Genomic DNA, 20,212 nt, shown 5'->3' on the forward strand with positions numbered 1-20,212 from the left:
ATATAACCTCGCGTCACCTTTGTATAGGGTGATGAGATCACTCTTGTGTTTGAGCTACCATGTGTTTAGAGGTGTCAATTTGTGGGGCCAATTAATTTGAGCCCCAGCCCCATAATAATGGGGCCTAAAAAAAATTCAAAAATAATAGGCCCTTAAACACATAGGGCCCAAATTTAAAAGGCCCCAAAATTTAAAATAAAATTTCAAATAAAATTAAAATTAAAATTTTAATTTAAAAAATAAAATAATAAAAAATTCAAAAAATAATAACTTTTAAACAAAATAAATATATTAAAAATTATAAATAAATAAAAAGTTTTTAAAATTTTTTTTTAAAAAAAATTTTAAAATTGCACTAAAGAAATTCTAAAACTAAAAAAACAACTATTTAGAAAAAACTAATAGATTATCTTAAAGTGGCCGTTGTCGCAACTTGTAAAACAAATTTGTATTATCCTAAAGTGTGTATGATAAAAATCAAATTTTGTTAAAGATCATAAAATAATAATTATTTTTAGTACAAACATGCAATTATTATAAATAGATTAATTATATAAAAACATTTTATATTAAATTTATACAAATTCAAGTATGTGGAAATAGTTCATCTGATATTTATTGGTTGTCATAAATAGATACGAACAGTTGGTACAACATTCAACCATTGCATTTTTGTAATAGTTTTTCGTATTGTACTAATATAAATTAATTATATAAATTAACAACTATAGACTATATGAATTGTATATTTAATTTACGGGTGGTGATATTTATAGTAAAAAATAAAATATCAAACTTATTTAATTTGCATATCTGTGTAGGATCTAAATTCACAAATTGGCTTAAATTGGATTCAAAATATATTCATAAAATTTTGAAATTTCTAAAACTGCATTTAATTTTAAAAAAATTCAAAAAATTACAACACTTGTTTAAAAAATTCGATAGTTAAATCCGGTATGTTAAATTTATTTTCTAAAAAACCGGCCAAAATTCTTTTCAAACTTTGTAAAATACATTATCAAATTTTTCATTTGTAGTATCAGATTTTTCGTGAGTATGCAATATAAATTGAGGGGTGGCACCACAAATTCTCATCAAAAAAATTACTTAAGTTAAAATATATATATATATATCTTTTTTGTTTTGATAGGTGTTTATTTTAAAACTATTTAGATAGATGGACTAAACTAATCAATACTTTTAAATTAAAGAACGAAATTTATATTTTGTAAATTAAAAGAAATAAATCGACTGATTTTTTACAACTTCAGAAGACTGAATTGCATATTTTGTAAAATAAATGCAACCATACTATCAAACTGAACAAATGAGAATAAATAAAGAACACATAGCAAAATAAATGCAAGATTACAAGAGTAATAATCTATATTGGAACTAGAAATGAAATTTTTGAAACAAAATAAGGCCCCTCAATAGGGCCCAAAAATAACACATTAATTAAGGGGCCTAAAATTTTGGGGCCTAAAAAATTTCTCATTAACAAAGGGCTTAATAAAGTAGGGCTTTAGTGGGGCTAAAAAATTGGGACTTTAAAAAATTGGGCTTATTTGACAGCTCTACATGTGTTGCTTGATTTGTGTTTGTTATTTGTAATTAAGAGTGTTTATGGACCGATTTGGTTTGGTTTTGAAAGAATTTGATGTTTAAATCAATTAAAAATATATAGTGTGGTTTAGATTGGATTTGTATATTTTTGGGGTAAAATTCAAATCGAACCAAATTGAGAAATAACGAGTTGATTTGGGTTGAATTGATCAGATACATTAAAACTAAATATGCACATATATTTTTAAAAAATATCTAATTCACATCAACTAAATTTTAATAATATTATAAAATTCTTAATTTTTTCATTTCTCATATAGATTGTGAATGTCACAATGATATTTTATTTTTTATTTTTTGAATATTTTATAATAATTTTTATGATATTTATGATGTAAATTATACAAATTAGTTAGAGTTGGTTCGAATAGACGGACCCGCGGGTAAAATTTTGGAAATCCCATATCTAAACAAATTAATATCAAATTTTGTTAATTTAATTTGATTTTTGTCCGAACTAAAAAATACTCGAATCAAACACTATAGTTTGATTTGGATTCCAATTTAATTCAAATTTGCTGGAAGTAATGAACATCCCCAATTGTGATTGCATCGCTTTGTGTCAATTTCTCCGGATTTGTTTAGTTGTTTTTGTGTTAGTTTAGTTTGTTTTGACTGCATATTGTAATTGTTATTGGATAATAATAAATGTATCTTGTCGGCATTTGGACCATATACATAGTTTCTATATATGTATTTAAATCTAGAATAATACTCCTTCTTATATTATTAATAATGTGAGTGGTCCAATCCTATCAATATCATAATAAAAACATATAAAAGAAAATCAACTGGCGAAGCACTGAATCTGGAGAAAAGTGTATAATACTATGACTATCTAGAAGTGCCTTGTACGTGCATGAAAATGGCTCTTTTGAAAGAAAAAAGAAAGTAAAGTAAAGCTCATGGTATTAGAAAATGGAAATGGAAGCATCCGTGGGTCATACAAAGTTTATGTTTGGATTTTATCTGAGAAAACCTTAATTCATTCCATGAAATTCTTAAGCATAATTTGATTTAGTCCTTCGCTTTTAAATGTGTATCTTTGTATTTATTTTAATTTCGTAAGTGCATCTTTTAATCAAATTATTTTGGAATTTTCCCTAATATTTTTAATGTATAATATTTCTATAAATGTATTTTTGAAAAAACTTAAATTTTGACCCCAAAAAAAATGTGTTTTCTGATGTGTATCTTCGAAAGCAGATGACATAAAAGTAATTGCACCGAATACTTAAGAGTATTATGGTGTGGATTGAGATATTGTTTTTTATCTTTAAAAGATTTATAATTAATTTTAAAGATAGGTGTATAAAATTAATGTTTTCTTTTTATGAATGAAAATTAATATTGATATGTTTTATTGCAACTTGGTATAGTTGATTTAAATTCGAAATTGATTTTAATTTAAAGAGTAAATAAACGTAAATTAAAAAAATTATACTTTTTTCTAATTTCATAAATTCAATTGCAAAAGTTCAATCCAAATCAACAACAACCTATTTATTCATTTATTTTGAATACTAAATCGTAAAAATAAAAAATATTTAAATTTAATTTATAAATAAAAAAAATTAATATTTAAATATTTATTATTAAATTTTAATATCATTAAAATTACTTACTTTTTAAATAGATATTTAATATCTCAAAAATAAACTTTATAAAAACTATTTAAAATAGTGTGTTATTTAGCAAACTAGTAACTTCTGGTACGGGACGCGCATTTGTTTCAGATTATATTTTAATAAAAAAATATTTGGTACCCGTGAAAAAATAATAATTGAATGTATAGAAAAATTTATGGTATCCGTGAAAAAATAATAATTGAATGTATAGAAAAATGTCTAGTACCCGTGAAAAAATAATAACTGAATATATAGAAAAATGTCTGATACCCGTGAAAAAATAATAATTGAATGTATAGAAAAATGTCTGGTACCTGTGAAAAAATAATAATTGAATGTATAAAAAAAATATCTGATACCCGTGAAAATTAATAATTGAATGTATAGAAAAATGTCTGGTACCAGTAAAAATATTTATATTAATAGGATTTTTTAATACAAACTACAATTTTGTTATAAAATATGTGAATAATAGAAACTAAAAAAATGTAATAAAAAAATAGAAGTTAAAAAAATTATGAATAAAAATAGTATTAGAAAAATTAAAGATAAATGTTATAAATATAAAAAAGAAAATAATATTTGAAAGATATCTTATTTTCTTATTTGAAAGAGAAATCTTATGAATATAAAAAAGAAAATAAGATATCTTGTTTTCTTATATCTTAGATATCTTGTTTTTAAAACCAAACATGCACACTACAACTACATAGACACTAAGTTGTAATGAGTGACATTGGTAAGACTAAAAATGATACTATTATAGTGTACTGATTATTTTAAAAGAAATTTTGAGGCATAATGACAAAAAAGAAAGTTTAAGCTTTAATTAAAAATCATTTTCTCTACAGATTTGTAAGTTTGTCTCACTTTCAATGGTCAAACATTTCACTCATGGATCCTTAAATTTCAACACATTTATTAAGTTTAGAACCACCATAAATCTCATTTTTGCTATGTGATTCTCTATTCTATTTCACTCATACAAATTTAAGATTAAGGTATAATACAAACATATAAACATTAAAAAAAGTAGCAATTAAACGAATAAAGTACTGTTGGTACTTGGTATCATCATGGATATTACAATCCTACCAAATAATATCATAATTCAAAATACAATTTCAATTGTTATGCAGGTCCAGATACATAGGAGAATCTGCTTATTAAGAATGTCTTATAAATTAACATGACTGGAATTCCTGTAAATTTACAAATTTATGAATGATGTTTTGTTAGCATCACATGCCTTAATACACACCTATAAAAAAATTAATACTAAATAAACTGTCTATGTGCATTATAGAAACTCAGGTTTGCTGTTTCTTTGGTATACAACTTCATTTCCCTTACTTTCACACAACATAGGTACAAAAATAGTTTTATGATGGTACTCAAGCTGAAACACTTTTTAAAACTCTTCAATTAAGGACTTATGAGAAATATGAATAAGACTGTCATCATCCAAACCATGCAAATTAGATGTTCCATGATCATTACATGATGGCTAAGCTTCTCTCAACAATCCTTTGAAACTCCCAACTTGACGGCCACGTATTCCACAAGGGACGATCCATTTAAAGGGACTCAAATTCGTCGTTACGTTAAGTGCTAAGCCATGATATGTTATTTATTAAGCCACCCTTATACATATAGCTGTCACTTTCTCATTTCCTAAGAATAAGTAAAAACAGATTATGGACAGTTAAAATTTCACCATTTTCTAGAAACATAAAAAAGTCAAACACAAATTGAATAATCTCTAACAATCTCTACAGGTTGCAGTATACTAAATTGTCAAAATAGCATCATAATGCATAAGAAGTATTAAAAATATGACCAAAACAACATGAGACAACATCAGAACAACACGAGCAAACACCAAAACAGCATGAGACAGCATCCAACAGCAACAAACAACAGCATACGACATTCAACGGAACAGCAGCAAACAACATTCAACGACTTCTAACAGCAACAAATAAACAGCAAAACAGCAGTAGATCAACATCCAACAACAACAAATAAATACCAATATAGCAGTAGATAGCATCCAACAACAACAAACAAATACCAAAATTGTAAAATAACAATAGTAACATATTAGTAACAACTTAAATAGACCAACAAAGCTATAAAAAATATTTTAAATCAGAAAAAGAAACGGTTGAAGGTTCAAACCGATTGGGGGAGAAGCTGAAACTTGAAAGAGATGAATACTATATGAGCGGAAGGTTGCAATTTTGACCTGAATTGTCAGCAGAGCTAAAGCAAAAGCAACAAAAAGTTAATGAAGAACCACTTTTCACTAAATAGTTATGCTAAATAGTGTATCGCAGAATAAATATTGTATGGAAGAACAACGACGATTAGTTTAAATTCCGATATGAGATAGCGTTATAGCACTGCTATTTCACAACATTGATTCAAATCACCTGTAATATTGACTTTGACATGACAACAACATCAACCGGCACTATAAATCAATTAGAAGACAAGTCAATAAAGAAAAATAAACATAAGAAAAAAGGATTCGATCAGTTCAAGACTCCTTGCAGAATTTCTCAGCAGCTTCAATGAAACCGTCTTCAACAGGGAAATTTATCACCAATTTATTCATGTCTTGTATCTTAATATTGATATCATTAAGCTTCCTCTCCCACTCTTCACTTAGAATCAATTTCTTTGATTCCGCCTTGACCCATGTATTTTAAAGACAAAAATCATCAGTTTACCAAATAACTTGAAACACAGAAAAGGTAGTTATGTTGTCACTCAACATTTTGGATTCAATGACTTCCAAGCTCAAGCCTTTTTGTGGTGTCTGAAAAATTTGATAAAACTCATCTTTTTATTTACAAAATTTCTAAAATTACAGCAACAAAGTCACTTAAAACCATACCTTGTTAGCTTCAAAATCAATGATAAAACTCGATCCAGTCTTAATCTCATGAATCTGCCAAAAACACAAATAAGAGATAAGTTACAACTTGCCCGAAACATCACATAAATTAGAAACGAAGTAAAGACGTTAAAAACAACAACAAAATAATGGATTAGAGTTTATCAATTTCATCTCTATAAACAGAAGGACGATAAATCATGCCTAAATAATCTCCTTCTTCATCAACGTCAACGAAAACTTAACACTGTTGTTACCATTCCTCAACGGAGACAGTGACACTTTAGCTTTACATATATAAAGCAAGAAGGAGTGTCTTCTTCTATAGCAGTGGCTGAAAGCATGGAAACCGATTCGCGGTTTGAAACCCTAAAATCTCAATCCAAAAATCTCAATCCAACAGATGCACCAACGTAAACCGATTCGAACACCATTCTTGTTTCGGTGTGATACCGAAATAACAAAATAGATAGCGAAAGAGGTATAGAAGGAAGAAGAATAACAAAAAGAAAATGGATCAAGAGAGATAGAGAAGGAGAAAAATGAGAGAAAGAAAGAGAGATAGTGAAAAAGGATGAGAGAGAAAGAGAAGATGATGAAATAGAACATGATGAGTTTTTTTGAATTAAAGTTGATTTTGAAAGAAGAGGTTAGAGATAGGGTTTGTATCGATCGAAGCAAATCCATGTTTGCAAGAAGATATCAGAGAAATGAGGAGGGAGGAAGATGGAAGAAGAAGATATTGAGAAATGACAGACTAAGATAGGAAAGAGATGGGAAAAAGGAAGGTGAATTGATTAGACATGTTAAGTAAAGTAAACAGTATATTGGATTTTCAAGAAAGATAGTAGATGGAAAAGTTTATTTTATGTTCACTTATGCAAGAAAGAAATTTTGAAAAAAAAAACCAAAATAAGTCGTTGGGAGACGCAAGATTGTAGCATGGGAAGAGGAGGAAATGATGCAATTCAAAGAAGCAAGCCACGTGGATCAACAACAAAGCAAAGGGGCATATTGGTCCTTTCCAGAATATTAAACTTTCTTATATTGTAGATGTGTATGCGCAGTGTGATGATGTGGGGCGCCAAATGTGGTGGAAAACTTTAGGGGCACTGTTGTGTTGAATAATCCAGGTGGAGGATCTTGGTGTGTGGTAGGGAGCTTTAATGCTATTAGACATCAGTCTGGAAGGCATAATATTGTGGCGATGGAGAGTTCTATGGAGGATGCGCCTTTTAATAGGGTCATTGATGATAATGATCTGGTGGATTTCCCGTTGTGTGGAAGACATTTTACTTAGTACCGAAGGGATGGTTGTGTTATGAGTCGGTTGGATAGGTTTCTGGTGACAGAAGAGTGGTGTGATACTTGGCCGAATTGTACTCTGTGGGCGTTGCCGAGAGGATTATCTAACCATTGTCCGTTGATGTTGAATATTGATGTTCTTGATTGGGGTCCGCGGCCTAAACGTATGTTGAAGTGTTGGACAGATTTACCGGGGTATCATGATTTTGTGGTAGGGCAGTGGAGTTCTTTTCAGATGGAAGGGTGGGGTGGCTTTGTGTTGAAGGAAAAAATGAAGTTAATTAGAGGGAGTTTAAAATGGTGGCATCAACGGTGTTCCCATAATATGGATGGTAGAGTATTGAAGGTAAAAGACTATATTGAGGCTCTTGATGTGAAAGGGGAACAAGTTAGTTTAGAGGAAGGTGAGACGGATGAAATGCATGTTCTTTCGGCCGACTTGATGTCTTTATCTAAGTTGTAGTCTAGCATTCAATGGCAGAAGTCCAAATTGTTTTTGTTGAGGGAGGGTGATGCTAACTCTAAATTTTTTCATGGGTATATGGCATCTAGACGTTGATCGAAAGTGATTACCCCATTACTCGTCGATGGTGGTATAGTGGATGGGGTGGGGCCGATTAGGGATGTTGTTTTTCACCATTTTCAGTTTCACTTCAGGGCAGTGAAAGGTAATCGGCCTAAGATTGACAACTTGGTGTTTAAAACTCTTAGAGGGGAGGAAGAGGTTGGTCCCATTAAGCATTTTTCGATGGAAGAAGTGAAACAGGCGGTGTGGGATTGTGATAGTTTTAAGAGCCCATGTCTTGATGGTGTGAGCTTCGGGTTCATTAAAGAATTTTGGGATATTTTGAAATAAGATTTGTTGAGATACATGGTGGAATTTCACCGTAATGGTAAGCTTACTAAAGGTATTAATAGCACATTTATTACTATGATACCTAAAGTAGCTAGCCCTCAGTGGGTTGCAGATTTTTGTCCTATAATGTTAGTTGGGTGTTTGTACAAATTTCTGGCAATGGTTTTGGCTAACAGATTACGAAATGTTATTGGAGGACTGATTCCAGATTCTCAATCCACTTTTATATTTGGCAGAAAAATCCTTGATGGCATTCTTATAGATGATGAGGTGGTGGATGAGGCTAGGAAGAAGAAGGAGTTACTGTTATTCAAAGTGGATTTCGAGAAAGCTTATGATTCTGTTGATTGGAGTTATTTGAATAGGGTGTTAGTTAGAATGCATTTCCCCGTCTTATGGGTGAATTGGATTACTGAATGTGTATCGACTGCAATGACGTTGATGTTAGTTAATGGAAGCCCAACTGATGAGTTTAGGTTGGAAAGAGGTTTACGGCAGGGGGATCCATGATCACCTTTCCTATTCTTGATCGTGGATGAAGGATTTAATGTTTTGATGAATGCTATGGTTCAGGGAGATATGTATGTAACACCCTGATTTTATTAGATTTAATTAATTAGGATTATTTGATATTTGATAATTGTTTGTGTGTTTTATTTAATTATTGTTTGAGTGATAATTATTTAATTGGGTGGTAATATGTTATTTAGCTAATTAATAAATGGTAGAATTTTATTAGAAATTAGTTAAATGGGCTTAGTTGAGTGAGAAAGAGTATTAGGTGGGTTAAGCCCAATGAAATAATGAGAGTTAGGAGAGAATGTTATGTCATAACCTAATTAGAAAGAAAAGAGGAAAAAAGATAGAAAGAAGAGAAGAAGAACATAAAAGAGAAGGAGAAGGAATTTGTAGATTCTTGAAGAGGGTGGATTGAGAGTTAGAGGTAAGGGTTTGAATACAAGTTCTTGTAGAATCTATGATTGGGTAATGTTTGTGTTGTGTGAATCTCTTCATTCTTTGCTATTTCATGAGAAATGTATGAACCCTAATTTCTATGCTATTTCTATGGATTTACATGATTAAACATGATTTTGATGATATATGTTGTTCAATAATGATGAATACTGGTTGTATTTGATGTTTATTGATGTTTGGAAGTGATTTGGAGTGGTGGGTGTGTGGTTTCGCAGTTCTGTATGTTGCTGAGTTTTTCTGCATAATCGCACGGCCGCTAAGCGGGGACTCTGGCCGCTAAGCGGAGCTGCGAAGACTGAAAGTTACTGTAAAGCCCGCTAGATGGCCGCTGAGCGGACCCTGCTGTAGGCAGAATTTTTCAAACTTTAAAATGTCATAACTTTTGATCTGTAACTCCTTTTTAGGTGCCGTTTGAAGCATATTGAAGCTTAAATAATTGTCTATATGATAGAATAGGATGGATTGGAACTTGTTTGATTAATTATGATGATAATTGGGGATAACATTTACTTATATGTGTATGTTATGGATGAATTGTGCATGATCAATGTTCATGGATGCATTATGTGATATGATAACCGTGTATTATGTGATTGATTGCTAAATGCTAATTGATGTTTGATATTGGTGGAATGTCATGTTGTGTAATGATGTGCAAAGTTGGAAAGATATGATTGTGTAGTTTAAGAGATAGAGAGATCGTCTCAAATGCATGAGTCTTGTTTTGTTGCACACGTACACAAGCATGAGTCTTTGAAAGTGGCAATGTTGGGTAATCTCGCGAAGGTTATTTACTTGTCCCAAACCTAACGAGTATGGGGTTTGAAAGCTTAACGAGTATGGGGCTTTGAGGTGGTTATCTAGTCTAGAGAGAATGACAATCGGCATGACCGAAAATGATAACGGAGGGATCCATATGCTTATCGCATAGAGTCACACTTGAGTGGCACGTGTCGGTGTGAAATGTTGTTATGTGTGATTATGTGGTATGAATGTGTGGATGTGAATTTGATTGATATGCATATATGTGGAATGACGAATCATTTGATATGAATTAGAGAATGTGTTGAGAATGAGATATATGTGATTGATACATATTTGATGTGAAATGTGGAATATATATACATGTATGAGTGATATATGTGTATATATGTAAATTGTCGATATATGAGGTTGTGAATTAATTGTGATGCTTGATTGTATCGAACATGTTAACCTTATATTAGAGATGAATGCATGTTTTGAGAGAAGTGAAGAATTGTGAAATGTATGCTTATTTATGTTGCATTTCCCATTATTATATTTTCTATTTAGAATTTGAATTCTCACCCTTCTGTTTGAATGTTACCCTTGGTTGGTAACATGCAGGTTCAGAAGAGTAGTTGCTTGATTCGTGGCTTAGCCGAAGAGCTCCGAGGTTTCATTTTGATTAGGTAGAGAGTCATATGCTCTTATCATGTAACACTTGGGGGTTTTCTTAGACTTATGTTCATGTTTGAATATTGCTATTTCTTATGTTTTGTTGAATGTTGAATGTATGTGATGACATTTGGATATGTTGATTTAAAGGCCGTTGTAGCCTAGAATTGTAATGTTCAAGTAACAAAGATATTGATGTTATTTGAATTTGGTAGATGAATATAGTATGGGATATATTCATTGAAATCTTTAATAGTAATTCGAATTTGTTTTCCGCAAGCGTTTATGTATAATGTATGAGAACATGAGGTTACAGTTGTGTTACAATATGATCTTTGCGTATTATGGATGTTGTATTTATGTTGTTTTGGGATTTTCATTTTGGTGAAAATCAACATGTGGTGCCCTTTTTCCTTTATGCATGCTTACTCTGTTTGATTGTATGATATATTTGGGGTTAGAAAAGGGGTGTTACATTAGTGGTATCCGAGCATGGTCGACTAGTTGGTCAGTAGTAGTTAATGTCTTTATTCCCGTTGTATTAGATTTGTGTATCTGACACGATCGATACTATTTGTTTGTTTTGGTTGTTGGTTGTCGTAGGACAATGGTTGCTGGGAGGAATGATGATGCTATTGCTAATGCATTGAGGATGTTGGCTGGATCTCTTGGTCAAATTCCTCAAGCTAATGTTGGAAATCGGAATGGTGATGATGATGAGTATCGTGCCTTGGGGAAGTTTCAGAGGAACAATCCTCCTACCTTTGAGGGAGAGCATGAACCGGATAAAGCTCAAGCTTGGTTGAAGGCGATTGAGAAGATTTTTCGGGTCATGAATTGCACCGATGCTCAGAGAGTGCAGTTTGATACTCACATGCTGGAAAAGGAAGCTGAGGATTGGTGGAGCAATATGGCTCAGAGATTTGATGAGGAGGGTACTCAAGTTACTTGGGATCTTTTCCGCGATGCATTCTTGGAAAACTATTTTCCAGAAGATTGTCGTGGAAAGAAAGAAGTGGAATTTCTTGAATTGAAGCAAGGGAATGGTACCGTAGCAGAGTATGCTGCAAGATTTCAAGAGCTTATCAAGTATTGTCCTCACTACAATACTATGAATGCGGAGAGATCTAAGTGTTTGAAGTTTGTGAATGGTTTGAGGCATGATATCAAGAAGGCAATTGGATATCAACAAATTACTCAATTTGTGGAGTTGGTTAATAAGAGTTGGATTTATGATGAGGATAGTAGGGAGAATGCTTCTCACTACAAGGCTATGAATGAGAAGAAAGGTCAATATCGTGGAAAACCGTATGATAATAAGAAGAAAGCTGGTTTTGGCGGAAAGCCAAGTGGGGGAGGATCTAGTGCTCCAATCAAGTGTTTCAAATGTGGTGTTGAGGGACATCGTGCTGTTGCTTGTCCCAAAGTTGAAGTGGCATGTTTCAAGTGTGGCAAGAGTGGTCATAAGGCAAACGAGTGTAGAGGTGGTTCGAAAGTGACTTGTTACAATTGTGGGGAGCAAGGTCACATTAGCACCAAATGTGATAAACCAAAGAAGGAACAAACAAAAGGGAAAGTGTTTGCATTGTTTGGAGCGGAGGCTTCTACCGATGATAGGCTAATCCAAGGTACGTGCTTTATTAATAATACACCTTTGATTGCTATTATTGATACCGGTGCGACGCATTCTTTCATTTCTTTGGATTGTGCTAAGAGATTGAATCTTGTGTTATCTGATATGCGTAGAAGTATGGTTATTGATACACCTGCTATGGGTTCTGTTTCTACTTCTTATGTGTGTTTGAATTTTCCTTTGAGTATTTTTGGTAGAGATTTTGGGATTGATTTGGTTTGTCTTCCGTTAGAGCAACTTGATGTGATTTTGGGTATGAATCGGTTGGAATTTAATCGTGTGTATATCAACTGTTTTGATAAGACTGTTATTTTTCCTGAGATTGGTGTTAAGGAAGATTTGTTTTTGTCTGCTAAGCAAGTTGGTGAATCTGTTCAAGATGGGGCTGAATTGTTTATGTTATTGGCAACCTTAGATGTGCATGAGAAGAGAACCATTGAGGAATTGCCAATAGTTTGTGATTTTGCGGAGGTATTCCGGAGGATGTAAGTGATTTACCGCCAGAACGTGAAGTTGAGTTTTCGATTGATTTAGTTCCTGGAACTAGTCCTGTATCGATGGCTCCATATAGGATGCTTCGGAGTTGAAGGAGTTGAAGAGTCAACTTGAGGATTTGTTGGAGAAGAAGTTTATTCGTCCTAGTGTATCGCCGTGGGGTGCACCTGTTTTGTTGGTTAAGAAGAAGGAAGGTTCTATGAGGCTTTGTGTCGATTATAGGCAATTAAACAAAGTGACGATTAAGAACAAGTATCCACTTCCGAGGATTGATGATTTGATGGATCAGTTGGTTGGAGCTTGTGTGTTTAGCAAGATTGATTGGAGGTCTGGATATCATCAGATTCGTGTGAAAGCGGAGGATATTCAGAAAACTGCTTTTAGGACGAGGTATGGTCATTATGAGTATTTTGTTATGCCGTTTGGTGTGACTAATGCACCTGGTGTATTCATGGAGTATATGAATAGGATTTTTCATGATTATCTGGATAGGTTTGTGGTTGTGTTCATTGATGATATTTTGATCTATTCCAAGAGTGAAGATGATCATGCTGAACATTTGAGAATTGTGTTATCGGTGTTGAAAGAGAAGAGGTTGTTTGCTAAGCTTTCTAAGTGTGAATTTTGGTTAAAGGAAGTGAGTTTTCTTGGCCATGTGATCTCTAGTGGAGGTATTTCTGTTGACCCGTCGAAGATTGAGGCTATATCTCAATGGGAAGCTCCTAAGTCTGTTTCTGAGATTAGAAGTTTTCTTGGTTTGGCTGGTTATTATAGGAAATTCATCGAGGGATTTTCTAAGTTATCTTTGCCGTTGACGTTGTTGACTAGGAAAGGTCAAGCTTTCATTTGGACTTCTCAATGTGAAGCGAATTTTCAAGAGCTTAAGAGAAGATTGACTTCTGCTCCTATTTTGATTTTGTCGGATCCGTTGGAACCGTTTGTTGTGTATTGTGATGCTTCATTGTTGGGTTTGGGAGGCGTTTTGATGCAAAAAGGGCAAGTGGTAGCTTATGCTTCAAGACAACTTAAAATTCATGAGAGGAATTATCCGACGCATGATTTAGAGTTGGCCGCCGTTGTGTTTGTTTTGAAACTTTGGAGGCATTACTTGTTTGGATCAAGATTTGACGTGTATAGTGATCACAGGAGTTTGAAGTATTTGTTTGATCAAAGAGAGTTGAATATGAGGCAACGAAGATGGTTGGAATTCTTGAAGGATTATGATTTTAGTTTGAACTACCATCCTGGAAAAGCGAATGTTGTAGCCGATGCATTGAGTAGGAAATCATTGCATATGTCTATGTTAATGATTCAATAATTGGAATTGTTGGAACGATTTAGAGATTTGAGTTTGGTTTGTGAAGCGACGTCTTCATGTGTTAAGCTTGGTATGTTGAAGCTTACGAGTGGTATTCTTGATGAGATTAGAGAAGGTCAAAAATCGGATTTGAAATTGGTTGACATTATGACATTGATTAACCAAGGTAAAGGTGGTGATTTTCGGATTGACGAGAATGGTATTATGAGATGTCGTGATCGAGTTTGTATTCCGAATGTTATGGATTTGAGAAAGAGAATTCTTGAGGAAGGGCATAGAAGTGGTTTGAGTATTCATCCCGGTGCTACTAAAATGTATCAAGATTTGAGGAAAATGTTTTGGTGGCAAGATATGAAAAAGGATATAGCGGAATTTGTTTATTCATGTTTGACTTGTCAAAAGTCAAAGATTGAACATCAGAAGCCGTCTGGTTTGATGCAACCGTTATCTATTCCCGAGTGGAAGTGGGATAGTATCTCTATGGATTTTGTATCGGGTTTGCCGAGAACATCAAGTAATTGTGAGGCAATTTGGGTCGTTGTGGATAGATTGATGAAATGTGCTCATTTTATTCCGATGAGGATGGATTATTCGATGGAAAGACTTGCTAAGTTATACATTGAGAAGATTGTGTGTTTGCATGGTATTCCTTCAAGTAGCGTTTCGGATAGGGATCCAAGGTTCACTTCTAGATTTTGGGAAGGTTTGCAAAATGCTTTGGGTACGAAGTTGCGTTTGAGTTCGGCGTATCATCCGCAAACTGATGGTCAATCGGAGAGGACTATTCAGTCGCTTGAAGATCTTTTGAGGTCTTGTGTTTTGGAACAAGGAGGAAATTGGGATAGTTTCTCACCTTTGATTGAGTTTACTTATAACAACAGTTTCCATTCGAGTATTGGAATGGCACCTTTTGAGGATCTTTATGGTAGAAGGTGTAGGACTCCTTTGTGTTGGTATGAATCGGGAGAGAGTGTTGTGGTTGGACCCGAGTTAATTCAAGAGACTACAGATAAGATTAAGATGATTCAAGAGAAAATGAAGGCTTCTCAAAGTCGTCAGAAGAGTTATCATGATAAGAGGAGGAAGGCTCTTGAGTTTGAGAAGGATGATCATGTATTTCTTTGAGTTACGCCAATAACGGGTGTTGGTAGAGCATTGAAGTCACGTAAGTTTACGCCGCGTTTCATTGGTCCTTATCAGATTTCGGAAAGGGTAGGTGAAGTGGCATATCGGATTGCGTTGCCACCGTCTCTTTCTAATCTTCACGATGTGTTCCACGTGTCTCAATTGAGGAGGTACATTGCGGATCCATCGCATGTTGTTCAATTAGATGATGTTCAAGTAAGAGATAATTTGACGGTTGACACATCACCTATGCGAATTGAAGATCGAGAGGTGAAGAAGCTTCGTGGTAAGGAGATTGCTTTGGTGAAAGTGATATGGGGTGGAGTGGCCGATGGTAATATCACATAGGAACTCGAGGATAAGATGAGGGAATCGTATTCGGAGTTGTTTGTTTGAGGTAATTTTCGAGGCCAAAAATCTTTTAAGTGGGGGAGAGTTGTAACACCCTATTTTTATTAGATTTAATTAATTAGGATTATTTGATATTTGATAATTGTTTGTGTGTTTTATTTAATTATTGTTTGAGTGATAATTATTTAATTGGGTGGTAATATGTTATTTAGCTAATTAATAAATGGTAGAATTTTATTAGAAATTAGTTAAATGGGCTTAGTTGAGTGAGAAAGAGTATTAGGTGGGTTAAGCCCAATGAAATAATGAGAGTTATGAGAGAATGTTATGTCATAACCTAATTAGAAAGAAAAGAGGAAAAAAGATAGAAAGAAGAGAAGAAGAACATAGAAGAGAAGGAGAAGGAATTTGTAGATTCTTGAAGAGGGTGGATTGAGAGTTAGAGGTAAGGGTTTGAATACAAGTTCTTGTAGAATCTATGATTGGGTAATGTTTGTGTTGTGTGAATCTCTTCATTCTTTGCTATTTCATGAGAAATGTATGAACCCTAGTTTCTATGTTATTTCTATGGATTTACATGATTAAACATGATTTTGATGATATATGTTGTTCAATAATGATGAATACTGGTTGTATTTGATGTTTATTGATGTTTGGAAGTGATTTGGAGTGGTGGGTGTGTGGTTTCGCAGTTCTGTATGTTGCTGAGTTTTTCTGCATAATCGCATGGCCGCTAAGCGGGGACTCTGGCCGCTAAGCGGAGCTGCGAAGACTGAAAGTTACTGTAAAGCCCGCTAGATGGCCGCTGAGCGGACCCTGCTGTAGGCAGAATTTTTCAAACTTTAAAATGTCATAACTTTTGATCCGTAACTCCTTTTTAGGTGTCGTTTGAAGCATATTGAAGCTTAAATAATTGTTTATATGATAGAATAGGATGGATTGGAACTTGTTTGATTAATTATGATGATAATTGGGGATAACATTTACTTATATGTGTATGTTATGGATGAATTGTGCATGATCAATGGTCATGGATGCATTATGTGATATGATAACCGTGTATTATGTGATTGATTGATAAATGCTAATTGATGTTTGATATTGGTGGAATGTCATGTTGTGTAATGATGTGCAAAGTTGGAAAGATGTGATTGTGTAGTTTAAGAGATAGAGAGATCGTCTTAAATGCATGAGTCTTGTTTTGTTGCACACGTACACAAGCATGAGTCTTTGAAAGTGGCAATGTTGGGTAATCTCGCGAAGGTTATTTACTTGTCCCAAACCTAACGAGTATGGGGTTTGAAAGCTTAACGAGTATGGGGCTTTGAGGTGGTTATCTAGTCTAGAGAGAATGACAATCGGCATGACCGAAAATGATAACGGAGGGATCCATATGCTTATCGCATAGAGTCACACTTGAGTGGCACGTGTCGGTGTGAAATGTTGTTATGTGTGATTATGTGGTATGAATGTGTGGATGTGAATTTGATTGATATGCATATATGTGGAATGACGAATCATTTGATATGAATTAGAGAATGTGTTGAGAATGAGATATATGTGATTGATACATATTTGATGTGAAATGTGGAATATATATATACATGTATGAGTGATATATGTGTATATATGTAAATTGTCGATATATGAGGTTGTGAATTAATTGTGATGCTTGATTGTATCGAACATGTTAACCTTATATTAGAGATGAATGCATGTTTTGAGAGAAGTGAAGAATTGTGAAATGTATGCTTATTTATGTTGCATTTTCCATTATTATATTTTCTATTTAGAATTTGAATTCTCACCATTCTATTTGAATGTTACCCTTGGTTGGTAACGTGCAGGTTCAGAAGAGTAGTTGCTTGATTCGTGGCTTAGCCGAAGAGCTCCGAGGTTTCATTTTGATTAGGTAGAGAGTCATATGCTCTGATCATGTAACACTTGGGGGTTTTCTTAGACTTATGTTCATGTTTGAATATTGCTATTTCTTATGTTTTGTTGAATGTTGAATGTGTGTGATGACATTTGGATATGTTGATTTAAAGGCCGTTGTAGCCTAGAATTGTAATGTTCAAGTAACAAAGATATTGATGTTATTTGAATTTGGTAGATGAATATAGTATGGGATATATTCATTGAAATCTTTAATAGTAATTTGAATTTGTTTTCCGCAAGCGTTTATGCATAATGTATGAGAACATGAGGTTACGGTTGTGTTACAATATGATCTTTGCGTATTATGGATGTTGTATGTATGTTGTTTTGGGATTTTCATTTTGGTGAAAATCAACATGTGGCACCCTTTTTCCTTTATGCATGCTTACTCTGTTTGATTGTATGATATATTTGGGGTTAGAAAATGGGTGTTACAATGTACACAGGGTATTGAGTGGGAAATGGCGTTGAAGAATCAGTTACACATTTTCAATTTGCGGATGACACTCTTCTGATGGGGTCCAAGAGTTGGGCTAATGTTAGATCTCTAAAAGCAGTGTTGCTGTTGTTTAAATCCATCTCGGGTTTAAAAGTGAACTTTAATAAGAGTAAGCTGATGGGTGTTAATATTTCTAATTATTGGCTGAAAGAGGCAGCTATGGTGTTAAATTGCAAGATGGGAGGTATATCGTTTGTGTATTTAGGGCTGCCTATTGGGGGTGATCCGCATAAGCATAATTTGTGGAAACCGATGTTGGTAACTATCACAAATAGGTTATCTGGGGGGGGGGGGGGGGAATACCGAAAGATTTTGTTAGGTGGTAGTTTGATTCTATTGAAGTCTATTCTATCCTTTATCTCGATTTACTTCCTTTCTTTCTTCGAGGCCCCCGCATGTATCATTTCTTCTCTTGAATCTTTATTTAATGTCTTCTTTTAGGGAGGTAGGAGAGACAAGAGGAAAATAGCATGGATTGATTGTGATATAATATGTTTGAGTAAGGAGAATGGTGGGTTGGGGTGAGACCGTTATGGGAGTTTAATGTGGATTTATTGGAGAAATGGTGTTGGAGGATGTTGGAGGATAGGGGTAGTCTTTGGTATTAGAGTGTTAGTTCATCGTTATGGGGAGGAAGGAGGCGGTTGAGGTATGGTGTAGTATGAGGGTCTAAGTGGTGGCAGAATATGAATAAGATTAGACAAGGGGTTGGGATGATTTACAACGCATGGTTGCTCAATAATATTGATCTCTCAGTAGGTAATTAGGTTAATTCTTTGTTCTGGAGAGATCCTTTGAATGATGAAGAGGTGTTCAATATCTAGATTTAGTATACTTTATGAGTTATTTGTGTATAAGGATGCAACTGTAGCATATATGTTTTCCTTAGGGTGGGGTTGGGTGGAGAGGCTTGAAGGTGGCTTAGGAGCTTGTTTGCACGAGAAGAAGAGTTGGTGGGGGAATGTATTTTGTTATTGGATTATGTTGTTTTGCAGGACTATGTTGATGATACTTGGGTGTGAAGACTACATTCCTCAAATCTTTATAATATGAGCAGTGAGTATCATTTCTTAATGAAGATGGTGGATGCTCAACGTCAAGGAGATTTGTAGGTTTGGTGGACAAAAGCAGTGTCGATCAAGGTGAACCTTTTTGTTTAACGTTTATATCAGAATAGAGTTCCGACGAAGGGAAACATGCTTAGGAGAAATATTATCTTAGAGGAGTAAATTTTCCCAAATGAGTGTGGTCATAATGAAACCTAGGAGCATTCGTTTGTTCGATGTGATTATTTTGGTAAACTTTGGCTTTGTCTGTCTGGTTTGTTAGGGTTTTCATTGGTTTTTCAGGGTCACTGTCGGGATCATCATGGTCCATTTGTGGCTTTGGGTGGGTGGTCTAAAGATTGCAAACATGTCTTTCATATTATTTGGGTAGCTGCAATGTGGGTAATTTGGAAAACAAGGAATCAACGAGTTTTCAGAATAAGAATATGTCGTTGATGACTATTTGTGAAAAGGTCAAACTCTAATATTTCTAGTGGTTGAAATCTTACTTGCCAGCTTTCAGGTTTGATTATTAGATTTGAAGGGTTAACCCATTACAGTGTATTACATGTTCTGTAGTTTAATTTGGAGTTCTGATTGTGTTGTTGTCTTTTTTATCCGAATGATGTTGTAACTGTTCTTTCTGCAATTCTTCTAGTACGCCTTGTGCTTGAAGGATTGTATTGTGTTTATTATATTTCTTTAACTTCTTCAAAAAAATAGTTTTAAATTTAAATATTTTAAAATTGTCATAGTAAATTATTAAAATACTCATAAAAAGTTTTTATAAGGGTGTGTTTGTTTCAAGTATTAAAACTTCTATCCCAGGAATATTATTCCCGGGAACATTATTACCAGGAACTTTATTTCTATCATTGTGTTTGGTAAATATAATAAGTTCCAAGGAATATTTATAGAATATATTTTATTTAATATTTTAAAATAAAAAATAAATGAAATAAATATACAAATGTGAGAAGTTAGTGGAGGTTACCTCTTATTCCCATGGGAATATAAGATTCCCACCCTTTTACATGAGAATAAAAAATAAAAAAATCAAGTGCAAATACAACTCCCAGGAATAGAAAGTTCC

General features: G+C 33.7%; 1 pseudogene; it reads left to right on the forward strand.

Moving 5' to 3' along the window:
- The first annotated feature begins 7,480 nt into the window (after positions 1-7,480).
- LOC131649994 (uncharacterized) lies at positions 7,481-19,698 on the forward strand (annotated as a pseudogene).
- The last annotated feature ends 514 nt before the right edge of the window (positions 19,699-20,212 follow it).

Source organism: Vicia villosa, linkage group LG2, assembly GCF_029867415.1.
Source record: "Vicia villosa cultivar HV-30 ecotype Madison, WI linkage group LG2, Vvil1.0, whole genome shotgun sequence".
Taxonomy (NCBI): domain Eukaryota; kingdom Viridiplantae; phylum Streptophyta; class Magnoliopsida; order Fabales; family Fabaceae; genus Vicia; species Vicia villosa.